This window comes from Silurus meridionalis, chromosome 3 (genome assembly GCF_014805685.1).
Source record: "Silurus meridionalis isolate SWU-2019-XX chromosome 3, ASM1480568v1, whole genome shotgun sequence".
In the NCBI taxonomy this organism is placed as follows: Eukaryota; Metazoa; Chordata; class Actinopteri; order Siluriformes; family Siluridae; genus Silurus; species Silurus meridionalis.
Genome location: NC_060886.1, coordinates 33,462,697 through 33,472,893, shown reverse-complemented (window position 1 = coordinate 33,472,893; position 10,197 = coordinate 33,462,697). Strand labels below are relative to the sequence as shown.

The following is a 10,197-nucleotide window of genomic DNA, read 5'->3' as shown; positions in this document are numbered from 1 at the left end:
AGTGAAGGCAGGGTGATGCAGCCACACTCCTAAAAATAATCAAACAATATATTTTAGGATGATGAATAAACTTGAACAAAATATATTTGTTAGCATGCATTGTACAGCCTATAGGCCTATTTGTTGATGGGCAATAGGACAGATAAATGTTTGTTGATGGGCCATAGACCATAATGCATCTCAGACATTTACACCATCACCATTTACAGCTGAGCAAATAATATTGTCATTGATAAAAGTTGTTTGCATATGTCATACAAAGCAATAATGATTCAAACTAAATATATTTTAGGAAAATATAAAATATGTACTTACTCAGGATGATTCTCGGTCGAACTCAAAATGGGCGACACCTGCGTGGCCTGGTGTGAGTTTCCAGTGAAGGCAGGGTGATGCAGCCACACTCTAAAAATAACCAAACAATTTATTTTTTCAGTATTTTTGATGAATATATATTTGATAAATATAGTATTCTTGAACAATATATATTTGTTAGCATGCATTGTACATATAGCATTTACACCTCAGCATTTGGGAACATCTCTGCTAGCTAACACTACATAACAGCCTTTCAGGATGATCATTGACACCAACCAAAACTGACCTGAGGCTAAAATATAACTATATAACGTCAACAATATTTAGAGCATACAATCACAAACAGTTAATGTTACAAATGAGCAGATATTGGTGGATATTTGTTGTAACATTAAAAGGCAATGCTGACAAAAGCGAGGCAGCGATGTCTACAAACAATATGAGTTTTATATGATCAGAATGTAAGACTAAATAACTTACTCATCATAGCAACTTGCTGGAAAGTCCTCGCTCTTCAAAATGCAAACGCTCCTCGTCGGAATCGCAATCATCTTCAGATGAAAAGGTAAATTCTCTGCCATTGTTTTATGCCACTGTCCGGGGGGCGTGTGTGCGTGTGTGTGTGACTCAACGTGTGAACTGTTTTACCTGTGAATAGTGGAGGGGCGTGCCGGCTCGCAGCTCATTATCAGATAATGAGCTGCGGTGGAAAATCTGTGCTTCTACTTGGTTTTACATGATTTACATTTATTGAAAACATATGTTTTTTTATTTCGACTTATTCTAAAACTACACACTTTAAGCTGTCTAAAGATATATTTTTTATTTCCGTGTGTCGGCTGTTGGCGAGTCTCAGCGCTTTTAATGACGCGTTTCTAAACAAAGTTTACGCAGATAAAGGTGACAGATGGCGCACCCTGACTATTTTATTCATTTAAAAAATACAACGTTTTGTTAATTTAGTGGGCATACACAAATGAAAGTAGACCCTTTACAGATTTAAATGATGTATTACTTTGACATTTCTGATCAAATATGACCGAGCAGTTTCAGCTCTTTTGCTGGCATCTGAAAAAAGCATGTTTGGGCGCCGGCGGTAATTCAGACTCAGAGGGTTAAGGAAGATTCAGACAAACTTTGATTTTCCACCAATAAGAACCACCAACCGTTAGCTTTTAACACCCGAACAGGGACTTGAACCCTGGACCCTCAGATTAAAGTCTGATGCTCTACCGACTGAGCTATCCGGGCTCTGCTCACATGTCTGCTGTTGCGACACCTAGCCTCAATAAAATACTTGTCTTTGTGCAAAAAAACAAACTTGAAAACAAACTTTACATTTCATCACAGAACAAATGACTGACACTAAGTTCATTATTTCACTGTATGGTGTAACAGATTGTTTCCTGTACATATGAAAACTAACTCCTGAATCTTAATTACACCAACAATCAGGAACTTTAAAAGCGGAAAATATCAGAGACTGCAACGTGACCATCAGACTCCATTTGTCATTACAAACGTGACGAGAAACATGCAAAGCCAACTCTGTGCCATGAGGCAGGTTCCTGCAGCAACTATGACCTTTTGGCACAACGTTAGCGCATCTGAATCAGATCCGAACATTGTGTGTTCAAATCACGTCGAGGTCATGGTTGCAGCGCTCTTGCTTTGTGGCCTCTTTTAGCAGCTGTTCTATCCTTGATTGTCTAATGTGGAGACTGAATTTGTCCAAAGTGGAGTCTGTCTCATCAAATTAACATTACTATATTATAACCCTCCTATAACATGTTACCAAGCTTTGTCAGGTTTGACGCTAAAGGACTTGGAGGAGATGAACTGAGATGATCAGCCAAAGGAAATTAAAATGTATCTTTATTTTAAAACTGTTATGGATTATAAATTAATATCCTTCTAAAAGTTGCTAAGTAACACCGTGACATCATTGTGCGATGGCGTCATTTAAATGCGTTGATGTGCAAGACTGCGTCTTTATGTTACAAAGTATATAGAAAATGTAGTACAGTAAAACCCCATGGTACAAACAACCTATAGTACGAGCAAACGGAGATCTGAGCGACCTTGCTGTAAAATTTTACCCTATTTCACTAGCAAATTTGAAGGCACGAGCAAACCTATGCTGCAGATTCCCGTTTTCGGCGGAGTGAAGCATCAGTCGCTTAGATGATGACGTATCACTCGGTCGCTCTCGTTGTTCAGTGCAGCAAAAACATAAATTTTTTTTTTTTTTGTGTTATATTTTTATTTCACTAGAAATCTTGAAAAATGTCCCCCAAGAAAATCAGTGATGGTGCTGCGAAAACAAAAGTAAATAGAATTACCATGGAAACTGAGAAGGTTACGAGCATGTTGCGCATCTCACACTCGCAATCAGCCACTACCACATGAGTAAGTGTTCAATTATGTTTACATTACGGTAATTTGCAGTGTATTTGTTTGTTAAAATTGGCTACAAATACTTTTTAAGTGCAGAAATAAGCGATCGAATGAGATCTCGGAACGGATTAAATCGCTTTTATATTCATTCTTATGGAGAAAATCAGTTTGAACGTACGAGCAAATGGACCTGCGAGCAATTTTCAAGAACGAATTATGCTCGTACAATGAGGTTTTACTGTACAGAGTCTCTGTATCTTCTGAGCAGCGCTGCAGCGCCCCCTGTCACCAAACAGGTGAACACTTCCCAAGGAAGAACAATCAATCAATCAGTGTATCGTTCAAGGCTGGTCAGGGAGCATTGATGGATACAGATAAGACACTATACAGTGCATTTGAAGAAATAACATTCACTTGTTTTGAGGTCAGTGTTACTCTGATATAATTTTTTTTTTTTTTTTTTTAGAACGATCACGAAAACAATGAATTTTCTCAAATTGTCGGGTAATCTCAGCAAAAATATAATAATTATTATATAAATTGTAAATTGTATGTGTTATGTTCAAAAATAGATTAAATAAAAAAAGGTGCATATGACATACATATTAGGTCTAAACATAAGTCATCGATTTTAGATGCATCTTCAATGGAATGAATTTGTGTAGGCAGAACACATCAATAAAAAGGAACTACATACCTGTTTTTACTAACGAGCCTTACTCCCTTTCCACTTGATCTACTGAACACACAACATATGTACCTTTCTCCTCTCCATCATATCAGCTACCTCTCTCCCTTTACCAGTAATAGTGATTGGGACCGGCACTAAGAGTGCACTGGCTTGTGCAACCCTATTGGCTGGGTTTTTCCTATCGATCTGTCTAATTAATATATCCATCTTCCTGCTAGTCTGTATTAACAGTTTTTCTGGCTGTTTTTGTCTGTTTTCCCACTATTTGGTAACCATCTACTTGTTTATTCTGTATGTCTGTGTTTGAAAGACAAAGGGGAATAATTATTTCATTATTGTTTTGATTTCTAATGAAAATAAAGTCACTGTCAGAAGTGGGATTCGAACCAACACCTTCATGTGGAGACCAGAACACTCAGTTTCCTGGAAGGTATAGAACCTTGAGTCTGGCGCCTTAGACCGCTCAGCCATCCTGACATACAAGCATGTGTTTCTTATCCCCTTAGTGGCTGATAAAACTATTTTTACAAGTTTCTGTCTACTTGTTTGTCTTACCTATTCTGCTTTTTGTGTTTCTCATCTATCTACATCAGTCTTATCTTTTTTTCTGTCTGAATGCATATATATGCCTGCTCATCTTTCCTATCAATCTATTGATCTCTCTAATTTATATATCCATCTGCCTGAAAATAAAGTTAGTGTCAGAAGTGGGATTTAAACCCATGCCTCCATGTGGAGACCAGAACACTCAGTTTCCTGGAATGTATTGAACCTTGAGTCTGGTACTTTTCAAATATTACTCTGTCTGTCTGTCTATCTGTCTATCCACCCAGCCATCTGTTTGTCCGCCTTTTTGTCTATCTATCTGCCTGTCAGGCTTATATTTTTTTCTGAATGCCTTTCTGACTGCTTGTCTTTCCTATCTACCATGCTGTCTGTCTGTCTGTCTGTCTGTCTGTCTGTCTGTCTGTCTGTCTGTCTATCTATCTATCTATCTATCTATCTATCTATCTATCTATCTATCTATCTATCTATCTATTTTTATAGCTGAGCAAAGAAAAGACATGGTGAATAAACGTGTGTTGCACTGGAGGATTAATTTCGCCTCTTTTATATTTATTTATTTATTTATTTATTTATTTATTTATATTTTAATTAAAATGATCAAACAGAAATGTTTTATACAAAAACTAATAAAAATTTTGTTACCTAGTAAATGTATCTAGGCAGAACAACAACCATATAGAACACAAGCAGAGAAAAGATGATGATGATCAGGAATGTCTCTGTTCTCAGTCATGTTTACATCACTGACTCCCTCTGTCTCATTCATGTTAACCCCAAACTCTTGTTGCCTTCTGACTGCTTATTGTTGACTTCAGAAACCAGTCTACATCTGTGGTGTGTAAGAGCCAAACAGAAAAATTGCCATTGGTTTCTCTTTGATGCACGCAGCCACAGTGGCCTTAAGGCAGAACCTTGCGTAGTCATGGCTAAGTGGGTAAGGTGACGGATTTAAAATCCGTTGGAGTTTTCCTGCACCATGTTAAAATCTTGCCTACGTTTGTGATCTTCGTTTCTTACACATTTCACAGCTTGTTCTGCCAGAACACAGCTCTTTAACACTGAAGCAGAACTATTTTAAGTCAACCCGTAGATAATTAAACCGCAAACGAAATACGTCTTCTATATTTGCGTGTTCAAGTCTTCTGTTGCTTGTTTGATACTGAAATATTTTGGCAAAATTTCACTGAATATCGAAGACTCATCCAAATGCTTGAGCATGTCTTTGGACAAAAATAGTTGAAACCTCGCTGTGACACACCAGTCTAGCTTTCATTTGACATCACTGGCTTGAACACTTGTTTTGTTATCATGATAGTTAAGCATGGTCTCTTATTTGAACAGAATCTGGGTCCAGGAATGGCACAAAAGTGTGCAGCTGTGTGGCTAAATCTGTGTGTAAATAAAGTGCAAAGGAAAAGAATGCAATGTCTTATCTGCTAGTATCCTCAGATTCTTTATTTTTCATTTCTATAGTGGCATTTTATCTTAATAATTCAATTAGGAGATGGATCATTGATTAACCATGACACTCTTATTTACAGCGTTTGTGAAAGAAAAAGTGTCACATAAAAGTAAATCAGTGTATTGCATAATGTGAACAAGTAAAAGGACAGATATCACAACAATGCTGTACAGAGTACACTGATCTGCATAATCCAGTCCTTTATTGTTTTCTGAAAATAAGCTTAGTATGTGTGTTTTGGACCTATCTGGTTGTTCAGAAAAATAAATACAAATCATTACTTTTTGACTAAAAAAGTCTAAACTTGACAAACTAAAAGAAAAACTGTGAGCAGTGCAGGATAACCTTTGTATTCTATTTGACAAGAGCTCGTGAGACTGTTTAACATAGAGCTAAAACGAGCACCTTTTGACTAGCATTTACAGCGACCCCGATCTCGATGGATCTAGGGTTTGGACCATGATTAAATTCTGCAGTATTTACGGAAGGAGATTTGACCAAATTTATAAAGTGGCAGCGGTGGGATTTGAACCCACGCCTCCAAAGAGACTGGAGCCTAAATCCAGTGCCTTAGATCACTCGGCCACGCTACCGGTAGATAAGCTCTGAGATAGGACTGCCAGCTTGTGGAGGAGATGCTGTTGCGGCATGCACAAAACATGCTTAACAAAAGACTTTTGTTTGAGAACAAAGAAATAAAAAAACACACAACAGGCTGTGCAGAATTGGCAGTCCATTGCATTTCCCTCTGATTGTCAACAATCATCCACATATAATAACAGGATTCAGACACAAGTTTTTTTGCCACTGTCGTTTTGCCACAGCTGCAACGATCCATCATGAAAACAGACAACCTTTACAAAATAGACAGCAACAAAAACAGCTTCAGAAATTCCTCTAAAGGTAGCGGCACACTTGCGTCGTCTGCCAATGGTAAATTTTGGTTTGTTGTCTCAGTTGGGCTCTTGATGTCACTGGAGGCATTTAAGTGGACAGCAAGAAAGAAGGGGAGCCACAATCCCTAAAAAAGCCATTGGAGACAAGATGTCGCAATGCTTACGCAAACCACACAGCTTTGGAATTTCCTCTAAACAGTCAAGTATGGCTTTACTGACAATCATTATATCCTGAAGCCTTGTGATAGAAATAGCAACAAAGCTAGAAGTTGCTATAAATCAGCAACTTATATACAACCTTGCGACAAGGGTGGGACTCGAACCTCACGCGTGTAAAGCACAATGGATTCAGTCCATCCCTTAACCTTTTTTTTTTTTTTGAAAATACATTTCCAAGTGAAAATACATCAGGTTAAAAGGCTCTCAACCTCCCAGAGCATAAAAATCACAATTATTTTGACATTCTTTTCATTTTGTTAAAATCTTCTAAAACCTTAGTGACTTACTGTAAAACTTCATATTTCATATGAAATTCATATATATTTCCATCTTCTTTAAAATAATAGAACAAGTATTTAACATTTCTTTCAAATTTCCTTTTGAAAACAAACCAGACATCCATTATAAATTTGTTCTCTCTTTGCTACCACCGTCTTTCCCATATTGCACTCTTCATCATTTAGAAGTGTTTTGTTTTCAATTTTACAATAATTGTTTTACATTTCCTATTAAAATCCTCTAATTCTTTACAGTATAAAAACAGGTGTAAAAATTCCTCAGCATCATCATTACAAACTTTGCATGAAGCGGACTGTTCCATTCAGTTCTATTCAAAATTGCATCTGTAAAATAGCCTTATGTCTGATCAAATATTCTGAGTGCTGCAACTTTATTTGTATAAATTTCCTCCATATTCCTCCATATACTGTCTTCTTTTAATCTTTAAACGTGCGCAACCAATATTCATTTGCAACAGGTCTCTTAAAAACAGCGTCTCTAAAAAGGCAATACAACATTTTCACAGAACATGTTTTAAAAGCAAACACTTTTCCTCCGAAACTCACATTCACATCTTTTTCTTCTTTGCCTTCTTCCATGTTTTCAATTCTTTTTAGTCATTCTTGAGGTATAGAGTTCTTGATTACATCATATTTATTTTCTATTTCTTGTCTGCTAAAATCCTCCTTTGCCTCCTCCATTATGTCCACAATGTATTGTGTTGGTAAAACCCTCTTTGAATTCATATAAAACATCTCTTACTTTCATAATACCCACATCCCACCATTTCTTAAAGAATATCTCTTTCCCCTGATTTAAAATGCCATTGTTTAAGAATAAAGACTGATTTAAAATGTTCTCTTTTTCTTGTGGATTAAAATGTACATGAGATAAAAAATTGCCCCAGGCCCTCAAGAGTTCTTTATAAAAGTCTGGCAACCCCTCAGTCATTCAGTTCTTTTTTATCCACAGTATGTTGTTTCAAGATTGAAGTTGCTACACTTATTTAAGAAAACCCATTGTTGCTTTCCATGCCACCTTGTTTACCTTATTCCTTTTTTTTTTTGTTCCACATCCATTAACTCCAGTCCTCCCTTCTTTACTGCTCCTATTAAAGTGTTGTATGCAATTCTTGGGCTTCCCTTCCCTAAAAACATCTTTTCAGCCTTTTTCTGCCCACAACGGCATAGTTGATCTGTATAAAATGTACCACAGTTCAAAAATCATTGAGACGTTAAGAACTAAAACTTTCTCTTTTAGTGTTAATGTTCTCATTTTCCAAAATATCAACCTCCTTTCAATCCTCCTAATATTTCCTCCCACATTGTTTCTTCTGCTGTCTTTTCATCCCTCCCATTAAAACTCCTAAAATCTTTATTTCTTTTGCTTCCATAAAAGTAAAATGCTCCATTAAAACCGCCCTTCCGAATCTCATGTACACCTTTTATCCTCGTTTATTTTGGCTCCTGATCTCCTGCAGAACTTTTGTATGATTTGCATTGCTTTTTTCACCCCTCCAGATCTTTGACTAATAGCGTTGTGTCACTCGCACACTGAAATATTTTATTATTTTCTCGATGCCTAATCCTTTTATTACTTGCTCTTGTTTTATAGTTAGTCCTAAAGGTTCCGCAATTAAAGAATATAAAAGTGCTGACAGCGGCATCCTTGTCTTATTGATCAGATTATTTTAAAACACTGTGTTAAAAACTAATTAAGTACATGTCAAAGCCCAAACTTCTTCACTGTAACTTGAGTAAAAAATTATAGTCAGAACTTCAACTTTTACCAGAGTCTTTTAAAACATGAATATCTGTACTTCTACTTAAGTGAAGGATGTGTGTACTTTTGCCGCCTCTGCAAGCAGGCAGATGGATAGATTAAATAGATAGATATTAATCGATAGGAAAGATGAGCAGGTATATAGGCATTCAGACAGAAAAACAAAAGACTTACATAAATAAGAAACACAAATAGAAGAATAGAGAAGACAAACAAGTAGACAGAAATTTGTAAAAGTAGTTTTTCAGCCACTAAGGGGATAAGAAACACATGCTTGTATGTCAGGATGGCCGAGCGGTCTAAGGCGCCAGACTCAAGCTTCAATGCCTTCCAGGAAACTGAGTGTTCTGGTCTCCACATGGAGGTGTGGGTTCAAATCCCACTTCTGACAGTGACTTTATTTTCATTAGAAACAATAATGAAATAATTATTCCCCTTTGTATTTCAAATACAGACATAAAGAATAAACAAGTACATGGTTACCTATTAGTGGGAACGACAGGCAGAAAAACATGGCAGCATCAGTCGAGGATCTGGCAAAAAGTGTAACTGAGTTTCGGGAGACAAAAGGTATCACTAAAGGATCAAATAAACAAGTCCTTTATCAATCTTTATCTTTATCAGATAACAGACAAGGTTTTATATGAGAGATTGAAAATCAGGAAGCTCTTGAAGCTGGAATTAAACTTAGAAACACTGAAGTCCATCTCAACATGTCCTCAAAGCTTTGACCTCGATTGTACTCTTTGGTTCCTGGGAACTGGAGGCCATGTTCAAAGGTTCCTTAAGGTTGTTATTGGTGAGATGGAGCCTGTTACCTTCATTAGCAAACACTTTTCTATCCTCATACACCATCAGCACCAGTTCATCTTCGAGGAGTCACAGGTGAACTCCTTAAAACACCAATCACCTGTACATGTGATCTGGGAGGTAGAACTCCTGCCACTCCTCTAATATCTCAGGTTCATTTCTGTATGATGTTTCTGCCAAGGATCCGATGAGTGTGGGTGTGGATGAGTGTGTAATGGTCAGTGATATGAGCGTCATGGTCAGGGATTTGAGTGTGATGGTCAGTGATGAGTGTGTTATGGTCAGTGGTGAGTGTGATGGTCAGTGATGTGAGTGTGATGGTCAGTGATGAGTGTGATGGTCAGTGATGTGATGTGATGGTCAGTGATGAGTGTGATGGTCAGTGATGTGATGTGATGGTCAGTGATGATGTGATGGTCAGTGATGTGAGTGTGATGGTCAGTGATGAGTGTGATGGTCAGTGATGAGTGTGATGGTCAGTGATGTGAGTGTGATGGTGATTAGTGATGATCAGTGATGTGATTGATGGTCAGTGATGAGTGTGATGGTCAGTGATGTGAGTGATGGTCAGTGATGAATGTGATGATCAGTGATGTGTAATGGTCAGTGAGTGTGATGGTCAGTGATGTGATGGTCAGTGATGAGTGTGATGGTCAGTGATGTGATGTGTGGTCAGTGATGAGTGTGATGGTCAGTGATGTGAATGTAATGGTCAGTGATAGTGTAATGGTCAGTGATGTGTGATGATCAGTGATGAATGTATGGTCAGTGTGATG

At 37.4% G+C, this 10,197-nt stretch overlaps 2 non-coding genes across 2 annotated transcripts; one reads left to right on the top strand and one right to left on the bottom strand.

Moving 5' to 3' along the window:
* Positions 1–5,946: 5,946 nt before the first annotated feature.
* trnal-uag lies at positions 5,947–6,028 on the bottom strand. The gene has a single exon. It is a non-coding gene; the product is annotated as a tRNA-Leu (tRNA).
* Positions 6,029–8,891: 2,863 nt separating this feature from the next.
* Positions 8,892–9,002, top strand: trnal-caa. Its single transcript has 2 exons — positions 8,892–8,929; positions 8,957–9,002. It is a non-coding gene; the product is annotated as a tRNA-Leu (tRNA).
* The last annotated feature ends 1,195 nt before the right edge of the window (positions 9,003–10,197 follow it).